This window comes from Zeus faber (assembly GCF_960531495.2).
Source record: "Zeus faber genome assembly, chromosome: 7".
Classification (NCBI taxonomy): Eukaryota; Metazoa; Chordata; class Actinopteri; order Zeiformes; family Zeidae; genus Zeus; species Zeus faber.
In genome coordinates, this window is record NC_137203.1 from 20,272,355 (window position 1) to 20,289,854 (window position 17,500).

General features: G+C 48.6%; 1 protein-coding gene across 1 annotated transcript in view; it reads right to left on the minus strand.

Moving 5' to 3' along the window:
• The window catches only part of arb2a (ARB2 cotranscriptional regulator A), a gene marked incomplete at its 3' end in the record, with an annotated part of 168,205 nt that overhangs the window by 114,896 nt on the left and 35,809 nt on the right, over positions 1 to 17,500 (minus strand). The window lies entirely within an intron of this gene.

The following is a 17,500-nucleotide window of genomic DNA, read 5'->3' on the forward strand; positions in this document are numbered from 1 at the left end:
GCTGCGGAACTATAACACATTAGCGTCCGCCCGCCCCCCATCCCTACCCCCCATACCCCAAAACGCGTTGCAAAAAAAAAAAAAAAAAAAAAATACAAAAAAATCCCCGAGCCCCCTCGTTCGCTCTATCATAAACATCACTCCTGAATGAGGCGCGGGGGCCACTGCGCAAAATTAGCTGTCACCCTTTCCTCAAAATCTTTGTTAATCTCGTTTCCAGTGTTTGCGGATTTATCAGCACATGCATCAATGTCAGCTCCTTGGTTACTGAGCCGCTCTACTTGTGAGAGATATAATTAAAAATGTTTGGGGCGTTGGTGGTGGGGTGGGTTGGTGGGGTGGGTTGGTGGGGGGGTTCTTGCAGAGAAGCTGTTGTTGTTGGGGGAGGCTGGTGGGGGTGGGGGTGGGGGGGGGGGGGGGGTTGAAGGTGATACGCCGTCGTCTCCTCCCGTCTCTCTCTCGTTTCCCCCTGGGAGGCTGCGGAAGGCAGAGCCACTGATAACGGACAAACATGCCGGTCCACGCCTCCCTCCTATGTCGTCTTCTCTCTCTCTCTTATCGCTCATTCCTCTCTCTCTCTCTCTCTCTCTCCCCCTCTCTCGCTCGCTCGCTCGCCGCTGCTGCTGCTGCTGCTGCCGAGGGGGTCAGCCGTCGCCGTCGCCGCCGCTGCCGCCATCTCCATAATGACGCCTTGTAGACCAAAAACTCTGGCGACGGACGCCGGTGAAACCGGGTCCCTTTGTTAAAGCGGTCGCCCAGCCGCCTGACATGCGGGGGAGAAGAAAAAACAGACACGCTCGCACGCGCGCGCGCACACACACACACGCGCGCAGAGACAAAAAGTAGGGTGCGTCCGTCTGCCCCTGTGCCCTTTTGGGGCGTTTTCACCCAAAGTGCTCCACGATCTTACTCACGCAGGTCCGACTGTTGAGCAGCAAAGACGAGGGTGTAAAACAGCACAGGATTCATCGGAATGGCAAGGTTGGCAAAGATGGCGAAGTTGAGGAAAGTGTCAGGGCAGCAGACCACACACTGTCTGGTATTATCTACTGTATGTATTTATACACTCAATTCCAAGTAGGCAGTTTGATTCCAGCGCAATCCTTGACACTTTTGCAGCACATTTTACATTATTATGTGGCCTTTTCCAAACCATCACTGGACTGTCCAGCTTGGGGGACGGGGCAGGATTAGCAATTCAACCTTCACCTGCCGATTCCCAGACACAAACAGCACACACACCCCTCTGGGAGTGTTTCTTTGACGCCGAGAGGTCCTGGAGAGCCCATGCCACAGTGCCATCAGGCCGCCGGGTCGTCCTCAGGACGGGACTCTAGCCGCAGACATGACGAGAAGCCAGACAGCGCAGGAGGATGACAGACATATGTTTAAAACATGGCGCATAAATACCAAACTCCACCAGGAGAACCACTACGGGGGTCTCTCCGCCCGCCTCTCCCCCGGTGGGCCGCGGTGTCAAAGGATGAGATGACCGCGTGGCTCTTTGCGAGTAACTCTTTTCTTAAACTGGAGGAAAAGCGAAAGAGCTGAGAAATAAAGTGAAAGGGGGAGTCTTTCACACCGCCTCTCACGTGCACTGCGCTCAGGTGCACGTCAGAGCGAGTCCAACTCTGTTAATATGAGAAAAGTGCATATTAACAAGGAACCGGCAGAGGATCCCAGTAGGTAAAAGGCACAGCACTAAGGCAGGCTGTGGTGAGTTGACACCAAGCTGAAGAGGGTGTCACAGATCTTGTGGGGAACATGACGGAATACAGTACTGCCTCATGAAGACTGTCTCGTGAGAACTATCTTGTGAGGATTATCTCATGAGGACTACCTCATGAAGACTGTCTCGTGATGACTAATTCAAGAAGACTGTCATGAGGACTGTATCGTGAGGACTGTCTCATCGTGAGAACTGTCTCATGAGGAGTGCAGATTTAGGGGTGTATCTCGAGGACTGTCTCTTGAGAGCTGTCTCGTGGGGACTGTATCGTGAGGACCGTCTCATGAGGACTGTCTCTTGAGGACTGTATCATGAGAGCTGTTTCACGAGGACTGTTTCATGAGGACTGTATCGTGAGGACCGTCTCATGAGGACTGCCTTGTGAGGACTGTATCATGAGAGCTGTTTCAGGAGGACTGCATCGTAAGGACGGTCTCACGAGGACTGTCTTGTGAGGACTATATTGTGAGGACCATCTTGTGAGGAACATTTTGTGAGGACTGATCGATGAGGACTTACCCAAGAGGACTGTCTCGTTAAAGCACTATCTCTTGAGGACAGACTCATGAGGACCTGTGTAGCACACTCCACCTATACACTCCGTGCCACAAGTACAACACTGTGCTATTATCACTGGATTTCTGTGCTCCTAGAACTGCACTGTTTCTGCCTTGTCGAGAAAAAAAAAACAAAAAAAAACAAAAGGAAAACCCTCTTGACTGTCTCTCTGCCTTCTCCCTCATTACAGCCCAGGGCGAACAGGATGATCCGGAGCAGCGCTCCCGGGTCCCGGGTGCCAGAACGCAGCCGTCCCAGAGGGCAGAGGGGGGGCCTCGCTTCTCTCGGTCGGGGGCACGATCAGGGCGGTCAGGGCCCCAACGCCTCACCATGCGTGACACAACGTGTCAGCAGAAGATTTTTTTTTTTTTTTTTTTTTTTTTTTCCATCCGCATTGTCTGCTTTCTCTTTCTCTCCCACATTCGCTCCCTCTCTGTCTCCCCATTCGAGACATCTCTCCCGTGGTATTCTCTGCTGCTTGGCCCTGCTTCGCACCTCCTCGCAGACCTTTTAAGTGCTGCCTGGCAGGTTTGGCTGGGAGGTTGCGTATTCCCCCTCTTCATTAGTGGGAAAATGGACTCTGGTAAATGCTTGTTAAAGCCCTTACCTACACTCCCCCAGTTAATGGGAGTGATCCATTTGTGTCCGTTTCTGCCTGACAAGGCTTTACTGGAAGATTAATAGTCCGGTGTCAGGCCGCGGCCACCCTCTGTCCTGCGCTCATTTCCTTTCTTCTGGGACGCGCACATGCAATAATGGAGCCCCGTCTTTTGTTGTAACACCCTGATTAGCCAGGGAGAGAGCGGGAGAGGGAGAGAAAAAGAGGAGAGGGAGCGACAGCACAAGGAAAAAAAGGAGAGACAGGAGGAGAAAATGACCAAAGGAAAAAAACAAGATGAAAAAAAAATGGCTGCCCTTCACGACTTGGTACAAGTGTAGGTTTTAAGTGTGTGAATTAAAAGCGCTCGACAACGGTGGAGTGGTGTTATTAATTAATCTCTCTGCGAGGTGAAGAGAGATATGATGAATCACTTATGGATTTTTTTATTTTTTTATTTATTTATTTATTTATTTTACATAGGCTTGATGAGGGCACCAAAAGAAGAGATGGGGGGGAAAAAAGAGTGAGCGAGAGAGAGTTCTAGGAGGGCCACCCAGGTTCTGGTCCGTCACCCGGGACCCCGAGCCATCCCTCATCTCCTTACAGGGATGACACCATCAAGTGGTCGCTGAGCGGGATAATCCCACCTCATTACCCGCACATTCCTGGGAAGTCCATCCCAAATTCCTCGGATGGATTCCAAGGACCGGGGATGTGCCATAATAAAACACACAACTATATATATAGAGATTTTATCTCTCCACATCTGCTCTCTCTGTCTTTTTTCTCTACCTTCTTTCTTTCCTTTTCCCACCGGTGGACCTACAGCCTTGCTAATAGACATACACACACGAACACACACGAACACACACACACACACACACACACACACACACACACACACACACACACACACACAAACACACACACACACACACACACACACACCACAGGCGGTGCCAGAGGAGAGCGGGTGGTTTCTTGAAACTGAGTATGGGGGATCGGTCGTAGTGGCGTCTCATTAAATTCTCGGGATTGTCTAATTGTCTTACGCGGACCTCGGAGAGAATAGTAGATTATACTCATTGCAATTAACCAAACAAAGGAGCCGAACCGCCCAAGCACCAGGGACCGAGCCGGTCGGGGACCCAGTGCAACAAAACACACACACACACACACACACACACACACACACACACACACACACACACACACACACACACACACACACACACACACACACACACACACACACACACACACACACACACACACCCACCCACTCACTCTTACCAAACAGAACACGGAGAAACACTGTGAAGAAAACAAATGCGGTTAAAAGAGGAGAAAAAAAAGATAAATATATGGAGTAAAAGTTGAGGAGGGAGCGTCGCTGCGATTGGCCAGATGTCAGAGTCGTGCGTGGAAGGTGAAGGTGTGGGGGTGAGAGCGGGGTGAGATTCAGGGGGTGAGGCGGAATGAGAGGGAGGAGGAGGAGGGTGTCTGTGCTCATTTGAGACCCACCTTTGTGCCGGACCTGTCTTGTTTATGGCTCCACAGCTTAGCAGTGCGAGGGCCCTATTCAGGGGCCCGGCCTTTCAGAAAGTACTGAAGCAGCCCTTAAGCCCACTTAACTACCATTTTCACACACTCTGCCTGCTCTCCTCTTTGTCCTTGCCTCCATTACATCAAACGCACCAACAAAGGCCGGGAACAGAAACTGGGGCCGGCAGAATGGCGCCCATCGCAAATATTAATTTGAAAAGGTGTTGGAGAGTAGAATCTACTTTTATGCACAAGGACAACTTGGGATTTTTTTTCCCTCCTCTCTCTCTCTAGACCCTTGTCGGGGGGCACTGTTGCGGCTGCAATGAGCTTGGTTTCCAGGCTTAAGGAGAGGGCTGAGGACTCGGGGCTTAATTATCAGCCGAATAAGGGACTCGAGACGCGGCGTACTGCTTAAAACTGCACACACATGAATATAGACGCGGCGAACCTGTGCGCGCGCACACACACACACACACACACACACACACACACACACACACACACACACACACACACACACACACACACACACACACACACACACACACAAAGACAAAGAAGCTTCGAACATCAAGCTGCATTCATTTGCCAGAGCTATTAGGCAGAAGCATAAACACACACACACACACACACACACACAGACAGACACACAGACACACACACACACACACACACACACACACACACACAGACAGACAGACAGACAAAAACAAGACTGCAATAGGGTCATGCAGATGGGGAAGAATGAAAAAAAACCTACAGATTAGAGCCAGAGGAAAAAAAAGATATATATATAATATATACAAAATCAAAAAATACCAAAAATAACAAGAACACAGAGAGAGAGACGGTGCCTTTATTCAAGAGCATAAATGGTAAGTAAATGGTTTTGTAAAGTTGACCTTGAATTCACCGGTGGAGAGGTAATTGTCTGAACTAGAGGAAATCCACAGTCCACCGCTCTTATCGCTATTAGCTCAGAAATACACGAGCACACATGCATGCACGCGCACACGCACGCCCACACCCAACCACCCACACGTACACACACATAGACACACACACACACACACACACACACACACACACACCCACACACACACACACACACACACACACACACACACACACACACACACACACACACACACACAAGCAGGTGCAGGCGAGGCGCATGCGTTCTAAGCAGAACACTGCGTTAGTATGATCACATGAGAAAGTGGGGTGAAAAGTTTATGCCGCCATTACCCACCAGAAAAATAGAGTAGTCATTCTCCTACATGTGGCCACACACACATACAAACACGAACAAAAAAAAAACACGGCCAAGAGTCACGGCCAGGGTAGTGGGTTGTCGAAAAGCCCATCCTGTGTGCGGAGATGGTGCACCGCTCTAATCTGCACAACACACAGAACCACAGACCACCCTCCCCCCTCTCCAAACCCCAGACCGCCTCACTCCCACTGAGTCTGCCCACACCGCAGGCCTCGTTCCTGGGCAAACCAAAACCAAAAACCCCCCGATTCGCCCCTGAACCTGGCTCCTAGCGGGCTGGCGCGCACCCAGCTACTCTGGCTGACCCCCTGAACATGTGGTCAACCAGGGCAGAGCGGAGCACACGGCTCTCAGGTGTGGAGGGGCAGTAGAAATGACAAAATGATGGGAATGAAAAGAAAGAGAGGCAGGAAACTGAGGATTAAGATGATTAAGATACAGCACAATTGCTTTGCCATTCATTAGAGGGCAGGTGGAAAAGAAAACTAAAGGAACAACACAACTTTAAGAAGAATTCTAGAAGTAGATTATTTACATTTAGACATTTAGTCATTTAGCAGACGCTTTTATCCAAAGCGACTTACAAGGGAGAATAACATTCAAGCTACATTATAAACTTTAACGGAATTTTTTAAAGGAAATTGCAATGGGATCCTTGTTTTACATCACCGGGTGTCTCCCAGTGCTGACATGTGGTGTAAACGTGTGATGTTTGTCTTTCTGTAAACTGTGGATTCTGAGAGGTTCAGATGTCGCCACTCGGCCATGCAGGTGTTCCTGAGAGGGAGGGTGTGTGTGTGTGTGTGTGTGTGTGTGTGTGTGTGTGTGTGTGTGTGTGTGTGTGTGTGTGTGTGTGTGTGTGTGTGTGTGTGTGTGTGTGTGTGTGTGTGTGTGTGTGTGTGTGTGTGTGTGTGTGTGTGTGTGTGTGTGTGTGTGTGTGTGGGCAATTTTCATCTCCCACAGCGCTGCCACTGACGGGATCAAAACCCACCTCAGCGGGGTCACCAGTACACACACACACACACACATACCCACACCCACACCCACACCCATACACAAGAAATAAAAGAGCCAGTGGGACTCCCATTCAGCCGTGCACCACCCCCTTCAAAAAACATACACGCATACAATTACTCATCATCTGCTTATATTGACAGCTTTAACAGTGAGATTGAAAGAAAGAGAGAAAGAGAGAAAGAAAGAAAGAAAGAAAGAAAGAAAGAAAGAAAGAAAGAAAGAAAGAAAGAAAAATAAACAAACTGCAAAATGTATTACATTTATATTTGAGAAATGTAAAAAAAAAACTTATAAAGAGGTCAATAGTTAAACAAGCAAATAAAATAAATGTAAATAAAAGGACAGAGAGAAAGTTTTGGTAGAAAAATATTAGGCACCATAATACACAGGGAAAACTTAGGACAAACAGACTTAGAGCTGCGGGTCCCTCTGTTGTGGCATACGCACCATAAACGAACAAAGAAACAGTCGAATTAAAAGAGAAACAGAGCACGTATAGAAAACACACATCAAGGACCAAAAATATCAATATGGGTCAGGCGTGTCAGGACAGGGAGAGAGGGAGCCGGAGGGTTGTTTCGATGACAAAGTCGTCTATTTCCATAGGCTCTGTGAGCCTGATCTCCCCCTGGTCCCTTAGAGCCCCGGCTTTGATCTGAGCAAACGGAATGTGTGGTTGTGTGCACGTTTGTGCGAGTGGGAGTGAGTGTGTGAGCCTGCGCGCGGGACTTCTTTTTGCACCGCGTTCCCAGGCCACTTCCACTGATCGGTATAGAAACGGCCGAGATAACGGGACGTGAGCGACACGTGTGGACGCCAAACACATATAGGGAGAGGCTGGAATAAAGGGGATGCATTAACGCTGAATAATGCATGATTAATGCTGTGCAATAGATGCTACTGACCAGTCCTAGAAGTAAAATAACTTGTTTTTTGGAGATATGCTATGTTCATCTGTAGTTCTGAGATATATAAGTGTGTGTGTGTGTGTGTGTGGCAAAGAGTGACAAGAAAGAAAAGTAAAAGTAAGAAAAAAGAACTAAGGTAGATTTTCAAAACAGCAAAAAGCCAAAAAAATGATAAAAGAAGTTTGAAGTAATTCCGGTAGATTGAAGAGTGGAGTCGAGAGAGAGGGAGGAGAGAGGGAGAGAGAGAGAGAGAGAGAGAGAGAGAGAGAGAAGTGACATCCCCAGCCTGACAGTACACTGCCACCTATCTGTGTCATCCGGAAAAAGCAGCATCTCCGTCTTTCCACATCTGTTTCCGAGACGCGGCGGAGCAGCTTCATCATTTAGGGAATACACCACCGTCAGAGCAAACTGATGTTTTAGGCAACGAGTGAGTTACGGACAGGAGGGAGAGAGGGAAAGAGAGAGAGAGAGAGAGAGAGAGATGAGGAGCGTGAGAGAGGAAACCGGGGAAAATCCCATCCACAAAGGGACGTCGCTATCAAAAAGTAGACATTATGGTCCGTGTGACCACATCGCACACACGCGCGCACGCACACACGCTCACACGCACACACACACACACACACTGCAGGCGTTGCAATCGAACATCGATAATGATGATTGGCGTGCGTCGCCACGTAGATCCTTGACTGTTCTTGACAAGCGATAATCGTCCTAGGAAACAGCTGGAAATAATGTATGCAAAGCCAATTCATCTTTTCAGCGTCCCACCTCAATGTGTTCACGTCAAAGCCTCCTCTAAGCCGATGAGGTTCGGCACAGCATCCTGCATTTTAGGCTGTGTATTTAAAAAAAAAAAAACAACAAAAAAAAAACCTGTTAACATTGATTGACTCGTCTAAACGCAGCTTTGTGGATAATTAAATCTAAAATTCTAATTTGAAAATGTTTTATTGCATTATTTATATAGTAAATTAGATTATTCTATATTTATTATTTCAGCACTTATTTTATCTTATATTGTGTATATAGGTTATATATATATATAAAGTATATATAACCAGTATACATAGTATAATAATATAGTGTATTTACAGTATACAGTGTATAAACACAGTATAAAAAAAAAAAGTCTCGCTCAAAGATAACTCTCAGTATGTGAAATATTTTTTTTTAATTTTGTAGTCTATAGCCACTGAGCATTTCTGTCGACCAAAATGTCCAGCAGGCTTTACCGGACCTAATTCTTAATTACCTGCCAATAATTGCCAGCTAACAGAGACTGATATTATTTATATATATATATATATATATTTATGGACTTAATCTTACTCCATGTCTCTTCCCATGGATCTTAGTGCCGAACAGGTTTAGGAGTTCGCTGGTTGGAGAGCAGTCACGGCTGCCGGGATGGGATGGGGATGGATGGAATAGAGTGAGGTGGGTGAGTGGGATGGGGTTAGTGGGGGGGGGGCAGAGTGGGGTGGGATGGGGTGGGCGGGGCTGGGCCGAGCTCCGGTGGACGGTTCATATGCAGGTTCCAGTTCATCCACAGTTCAGGCGTACTCTCATCCGTTTGAAGCGGCAGCCCATCAGCTCAGGAGATCATGATTATTCAGGACGGAGAAGGGGAGCGTGGTGTGGCATCCGTAGAACCACCGCCCTCCCATCCCACCCCCCTCTCTCACACACACATATCCAAGTGTCTAAGTGAATTACCGTTCGAAAGTTTACACCCATGATCTGACCCTGCGTGCACATCCGTGCCAAATAATCACCGGCGCTTTGCGCTCTTCTGGCGATACCTTGCTGGAAAGAAAAGAAAGATAAATAAAACTCCCGCGCCACAGCTTTGAACTTACAACGGCATCCACTTGACTGACTTCGAGGGGTCTCGAAGCAGCAAAATTTTAGCCCGCTCGCTGGAACTTACCGGGTTGGTAGAGAGGAGGCTGGTGTATTATTTAGAAGTTCTTGAATAGAAAACATACAAATGTGGGTGTGTAGTGAGCCTCCCCCGTGGCCCTCTACGTCTTGAACCTTTTTGTAAACCGTCTCATTTTCCCTCTTTCCATGTAACTGTCAAATCAAACAGGCAATCATTTCCCTGGAAAGCTACATTCAAGTTTTATAACCAAGCCTTTAACTTGTGTATTGCCGTATTGCCAGGGCCCCGTCCAAAGTTCTCTTGAGAATGGAAGGCCAAGAATCAATTATTAGAATATAGAATTCTATGGATGTTTTACCAACCAGCATTGTGAGCCAGTATGGAAGTGTTCTTACACATTGGAAGTTCTTGGCACATATAGAAGTCTTGCACATTCAAAAACGTCCATTAAGCCCATGGACATAGACTTCCAAATGGTAGCTACGTCAAGGGTGGGTCAACCCATTCAATGCACAGAACTATCCACGTACAAACACACAATTTAAAAAAATATATGGCCCATTTTCCAACCTACTGTGGCAGTTCCGTCTGCCACACACCACCTGAGCGGAGTTTTCAGGGCCTTCCGACAAAGACGCAAGCAGAGATGTTGCAAACGTGCCAGTTTATTGTAGAAAGCAGGGAACATGTAACAAGCCGGGAGCAGATGGAACATTATCACGACCAGAGGCTCTCCCTGTGTGTGTGTGTGTGTGGTGGGGGGGGGCTGATTACTCTGATGAGCAACAGGCGTACAGCCACCCCGGATCCCAGGCCCATTTACCTAGAGCCAAGAAAGGTGCGGCTGCTTAAACCACACCACACCTATTATCTCATCCCAATCCTGTTATTCTATCAGTAGAGGAAAGGAGTTCTGCCTTCATTGCAAAAATGTTGATATCGCTCCCCATACGTAAAAATGGACAATAACGCAGGCAGAGCCGCTACTCGGTGTTTGACCGGGCTAGGTGGAAAAAAGGACAAAACGCGGTGGGGGTAGTTTGCCGTTCAATCCGAGAAGTGTGTATGTGTGCAGAGCCACAGATGGAAATATTCATTAGCGGTATATGTACATATATTATACCTTTAATAATATCTCTTTCAAAAATACACTGGGTTAACGAAGCGAGAGAGGAAGAAAACAATGAGACACAATAAAGTGCATAACAGGGAAGGAGGGAAGAAGAAAAGGAGGGAAAGAGAGAGAGCGAGAGAGAGAGAGAGAGAGAGAGAGAGAGAGGGGAAAGAGAGAAAGAGAGAGAGAGAGAGAGAGTGATCCGTATGTAGGTTATTGCAGTCTCACTGCACCACTCTTGAATTTCAAATGAGAACCCTGGGCAGAGCAGGGAGCAGAGGAGAGAGCAGAGGAGACAGGGAGCGAGGGATGGGGGGGCGCTGGGGGAAGGAAAGGAGGGATAAGCAGAGACAGGGAAAGGGGGCAGGGAGAACAAGCAGAGAGCTAACACTGGAGGCTAACGAGAGGCAGGCACCAAAAAGTGGTTATTAATAAGATATCTTAACTAAAGGAGGGCAACAGGGAAACAGCGAGGGGGGTGGAGACTCGAAAGAGAGGGGGAGGGAGAGGGGGAGAGGGAGAGAGTCAGGGCTGAAAGCCGTCATGCTGGGGCTCAAGAGATGGACAAGCGCTGGGGAAAAGAAAGTGACACCGCAGTGTCCATTTTTATTTCTTTCCCCTCCGGACTTTCGGTTCTCTTTCGCCGCCGCCCTCCAGTCCTTGGATTCCGGCATCGGGGGGGGGGGGGGGAGGCGGGGATTTAACGTGTTTGCGTATTAGGAAACGACGGCGAGCGTGCCCGCGTTGACGCTCACGTGCACGCTCGCCGAGTCTCTTTTAATTGCCGGCGTATTGGAAGGGTGAGCTTTTTGATCTGGGGGGCCGCGCCGGGCCTCAGCGCTCGCTGTGCAGGGTGGTCTCCCATCATGCTCGGCTGATCACAGACGCCCGCCCGCCATTGGCTGCCTGGCGGGGCCCTCCCTGTCGGCCCCCCCTTCGCCGCTCTACGTCTCTGACAACTTCATTAGCCCCGGACCGACCCTCCGGTCCTACTCCGCTCTCCTCCTCCTCCTCCTCCTCCTCCTGCTCCTCCTCCGGCAGCAGCGGGAAGCCCGGGTCCCTGCAGGAGAGCTAGCCTAGCGGAGGGGCTAGCTGGTGCAAGCACGGCTGGAGGAACGCTGGAGCGTGGTACATAGACACGTATACCAAGGCGTGCACGCATATCACCTGCTGCAAAATGAGTATTTTCAAGGGTTTTTTTGCTCAAGGTTCCACGCATCGTCCCTTGTGCGTGAAGGCCCGATTGATCGGGGTGCACTACACCTTTATTATCATAGGAGTAATTGATAAATATTTCATCTGATGAGCACCGAAGGAAAGGCCGCCGGAAGAAGGGCAAGGGCGACACGAGCGGAATTCTAATCCGCTCTTTTCTATTTTTCTCTGCACTAACCAAACTTACACCAAGAGAATACAGTGCGCACAAAATAATGAAAACTGTAATGAAGTTTGAAAAACACGGCGGTTTGAGTATGTGTGTGTGTGTGTCTGTGTGTGTGTGTGTTTGTGCGTGTGTGTGTTTGTATGGGTGTACGTGCACGTTGCTCTTTGAAACACTTTAGCTGAGACAAAAGCCTCTGTGTGTCTTTGCTCACAGCGTTCTGCCACAATCTCAACCACTCTACATGTTAATTAAACCTTAAAGAGCGGCTTTAGGGGCATACGGAGTGTGTGTGTGTGTGTGTGTGTGTGTGTGTGTGTGTGTGTGTGTGTGTGTGTGTGTGCGTGCGTGAGTTGCATGCATTACCTTTACAGTAGACCTCACTGAGGAAGAGAAAACGAGGAGAGCTACAGTTGCGCTAGTAGACACAATTACATTTAAAAATATAAAAAATGTAGCATGGATGTCTCTATAGGCTCAAACAACCGTTTTTTTTTTTGTGGTCCATTGTTTTTTTGTATATTTCCAATGATTTTCTAGGCAAATATTTTACATTTTTTGTATAGGGCCAATTTTTTTTATTTTCCATCTTCATTACTTTATTGTGATAGACTATTTGTTCTGATGTGTGTTGCTGTAACAAAGCAATTTCCTTACGTGGATGAATACATACCGTATCTAATCTGATCAAATCGAATCCAATCTTAGCCACAAACGGCGCTTTTCCCCCACGTGGAACCGGTGAACGCAACTGGACTCAACTCTACTCGACTCTACCCACTTTGGTGTCAGGCACTTGGTCTTCACTGCAGACGGTACCCACAGCGTTGCCTCATCGAACTGCCGTGACGTCATCTTCAACGCGACACACACAGGAACAGTGGAGGCCGTGGACGGGATGGTGTTCTTGATTCTCTCATCTCTCTGCTCGGCGATCACTCTGAGCGATCCTGTTCCCCGATTCTCCAAACACAACCAATAATAACGGTGTGTGTTTTTTTTGTTTTGTTTGTTTTTTTATCGTAGGTGTATTTATTTTCCTTATTGAAAGAAACAATGTGAGGAGACGTTCTCAGTCCTGTTCTCAGTCACTCTCTGACCCTCGTCTTAGTGTCGACGCAGACGCAGTGACCGTCCTCTCTGACCAATCAGTAATCTGCAGTTTTTTTTCACGTGACATTTGATTATTGCTTGGAACCTCGACGGAGGCGGTTCCACAATAAGTACCAGGGACCAGGTACCATCCACAACTTTTACCTGATGGAAAACCCAAAAGGCGAGTGGAGTCCAGTGGAGCTGAGCCGGTCCCATAAGGTGGGAAAGCGCCAAAAAAGCGAAATTCCATATCATTTCCATTCTCATGGCACGTTGGCCATTTTTACTTCTGTAACACCTCCCTACAATGCCACACTGCACTCCAGGAATCATTGGTTTTACAATGAGGTGTGTAATGTCGGGGGGAAAAGGGGGTTTCATCTAATAATTCTAGAATGGAGGTCTGGCCGGCTCCGACGCAGCGGTTTGACTTCCAGGTGGAAGCAGAACAAGGGTGGTGCTTGTAATCCAGGGGTTTTGGAACCTGGTAGCGCTGGTAATCCAGGTTTAGCATCCGTGATGCTCAGTGGTGTCTGGACTGAACTATTGCACCTCCCGTCCCCCAAAGCTGGAAGTTGGTTGGTGGTGTAGCGGGCTAATTAGCCCAGTCACAGAGAGGGGGAGGGAGGGAGGGGGAGAGGGAGGTAGGGGGGGGGGTTGGGAGAAAGGGAGGGAAAGAGAGAGGAAGGGAGAGAGGGAGGAAGGAAAAGCAAAAGGGAGAGAGAGAGAGAGAGATGGAGGGAGAATGAGCGAGCAAGAGAGGGAGAAAGAGTGCGTGCGATTGGTCGAGAGAGGGAGAAAGAGAGCGCAATCGGGCGAGCAAGAGAGGGAGGGAGAGAGAGACAGAGAGGGGGGAGAGAGAGAGAGAGGCAGGAAGGGAAAATTATCTCTCTCTCTTTCTCCCTCGCTCCGCCACTCGTCTGTTTCATCTCTCATTCATGAGCCCTTGGTGGTGCCCTTGGCATTGGGTACATAAACTATCAATTCATAGCACCGCACATAGACCCAGGAACCGAATTATGAAACCATAGCGAGGTCCCATAATGAGCGTGGCTTAATGAAGTTGTTTCAGAAGTTGCGGTGTGTGGAAAAGGGGGAAGGGATGGCGGCGAAGGGTGGGATGGAAAAAAAAAAAAAAAAAAAAAGAAAATCAATGATTATTTCATAATTTCAAGGCAAATGTTATTTCATTGGAATTTCAATGTATTTTGCTGGATAGTATCTGAAAGTCAACCTTCGAAATGAAGAGGTATCCTCTGAAGGAAAACAACGCAACGCATTACCGCCCGTGCACATTTTAGTAGTATATTAATTCGTGAATAAATGAATAAGCGAGTGATACCGACGGACTGCACTTACACTGTACTCTAGAACACGCCTGTTCTGATGGCGGCCCCCAGACAAAACCGAGGAAAATATGGGTTTGTGTGTTATTATCGCAGATGTATTTATTTTATTTTCCGGTGCTTATTTCTCGCCTCAAATTTGTCTGGAAACCGATTTTGGTGGACTGGTGAGGCGAAATCAGTGAGTGAGTAAATACAACGAAACCCGGAAGTAAACCTCAAACCCCATTGGCTCACAGAACTAGGGGCCTCAGGAAGGTGGCACCACCTACAAAAGCGGCGCGTCTTGGAACAGGATTGTTTAGAGGCATGTCAGAATGACTAGAATGCATAATGGTATCATCAGCAAAAACATGATTTGGGGACAAGTAGCATATTAGGTCCCCTTTAAGTATCCCATTGAAGTACTAACAACCAACAACCATACTATGCAGAAAGCACACATGTAAGACAATAAAACCTGAGAATGTGTTCGCTAATTCTACGCTTAAATCGGAAAGTGATAAGACAATTTGGAGCATATGACGTTTTTCTCTGTGCTGCACTCTCAACCATGAAAATAGCTTTTTTTTTTGGCCAAATTGGATTACAGGTTGAAAATCCGGTCCCCAAAAAGTATACGGTGGAATATCCCCGATGGACTGTATCCTATAAGAACTGTATTAATCAGCGGGAGGGTGACATCCCGTACTACTGGAACATCACACTACTACAGTGTCAACAGCACTTCCCACTCCACGATCACCACTTTAAATCCAACCCGGACAGTGGAAAAGGGCGTGTTCGAAGGGAAGGGAAACCAAGATGGCCGCCTGTCTCGGAGCGAGAAAAGCTCCCGATCCCGCCTTCCACTGGGGGGAGGAAGGAGCGCTGGCTGCTGACAGTCACTCCAGCCGACTAAAACGCTGAGAAACACGGCAGGGAGCGGTAAATAACAGCCATAGATGGAACAGGACGGGGACACGGACGGAGGCAGACGGAGTGAGTGAGTGAGAGTGAGAGAGGTGATAGATTTGAGAGTAAATATATAAATATATAAATATATAGACGTATAAACATACATTTTTGTAATGGTGAGGGAAGTAAACAGAAGGAGTAAACACGGTGTGAGGGGAAATCAGGAGGGACTCCCCGCAAACAGCTCCATGTGTCACTGACACCGCCAAGCTGAATCAACAACAAAGTGCTCCGAGGGCAACATGCACAAATCACACACACACACACACACACACACACACACACACACACACACACACACACACACACACACACACACACACACACATATTTACACACATATATCCACGGTTCACCAATTGTCAGGATGCTGGGATCCACGGCGCAGCTCTGGTGACAAGCACATCGAGAGCGAGCACGACAGACGGCGGGAGACGACGACTCAAAGCCAACTTTCCAAGTTGGCTTTGAGTTACGGGAGTGACAAGAAGAATGGGAGGAGGTTTCAATTTGCACAGGGAGGCCTTTTTTGGGGGGAAAACACGGATGCTGCTGGGAAATTCGAACGGCGAGCGGCGAACTAAACATCAGCCTCCAATTTACTCACTCGTTTTTTTTTTTTTTCTTCCTCATTTCACCCCCCCAACCTCATCCTCGGACCCATCTGCTCCGCTCCGCTCTCGCTCTCTCCATCCTCTCCCAATTTCCCAGCACGGCCCCCAGCCCAGACACACCTCCCCCCACCCCCTCACCGGCCCCGGACTCCGGTGCCCAGCGTTGCCAGCGTAGCAACCGGGGCCCGTGGGCCGTCCAGTCCAAGAGAGAGATAAAGAGAGAGAGCAGGAGGAGAGGTAGCCAATTAAGAGCGGGTAATGGAAGGAAAAAGAAACGTGTGTGTGTGTGTGTGTGTGTGTGTGTGTGTGTGTGTGTGTGTGTGTGTGTGTGTGTGTGTGTGTGTGTGTGGTTTTGTAGTAGCGCCACAGGCTGCCCACAGCCAAACTTAATTTGGCAGGGCCGGGTTTTTAACACAGGCCCGCAGCAAGCAAGCCCTCACTGTATCTGGAGTTAACAAGTCCATCGCCTTCCACAAAGCCCCTGGAGATCCGGGTCTTCACCCCGCAGGATGAGAGAACTCATTTAGAGCATTGATGACCATCACTGATCACATCTTGTGGTCATATCTTTCCATCAGGCAGTTCATTACAATAAAGCTTTATGGAGCAAGGAGCACAGCCTTTTTTTTTTTTTTTTTTTCTCTATACCCGCCCCCCGCTTCCTAAGACCTTGACAGTTGATGACGCTCAAACAGGAAGTGCAGGAGGGGTGGATCCTTCGGCGCTTACATCTGACACGGCTTCCTTCCTTCCTTGTTTGGGGAAAGTGACACCTTCAACGCGGCGTCTTCAACCACGATCAGCGGCGGGAAAAAAAGGGGGGGAACGCGGATGAGACACCGTTTTTCTTTACGTGTTCCGCGGGGTCCTTGCCAAACCGGTAATACCTCTGTATGTGTGTGTGTGTGTGTGTGTTTGTGTGTGCGCGCGTGCACGGGCATATGCGTGATGTGTTGTGATGGATGGGAGATGTGGCAGCTTAACACTGTGGCGGGGCGCGGCCTTGATGTCGCCGTCACCGAAATGCGGAACGCGGAAATCAGATCGCTGGCGTGGTCGTGGGATTCTCACCCGGAGACACTGTGGAAAAAGGAAAATAAAGGAAAGAAAAGAAAGAAAAGGAAAGGAAGCCGTGTGAGTGTGTGTGTGTGTGTGTGTGTGTGTGTGTGTGTGTGTGTGTGTGCACCACAACAACCCGCGTTGAACTCACCTGACGAGAGCGTTTGTGACAACAAAACAAAACAAAACAAACCAAAAAAAAAAACCTCATCGTTCTGCATCATTCACGACTGCAAGAGGAAGTAGGTGAATGATGGATAGAGCGGGAGGACGGGAAAGACGCTCAACGCCGAACCGATGAATCGGTGCACTCCGCCGCGTGCGCGTCACGTGAGCGCATGTCGGAGTCCGTGACTCCTTGTTCCGCGAGGTAACAGGGAGCCGGCTTCACAGCCAGAGCTTGACC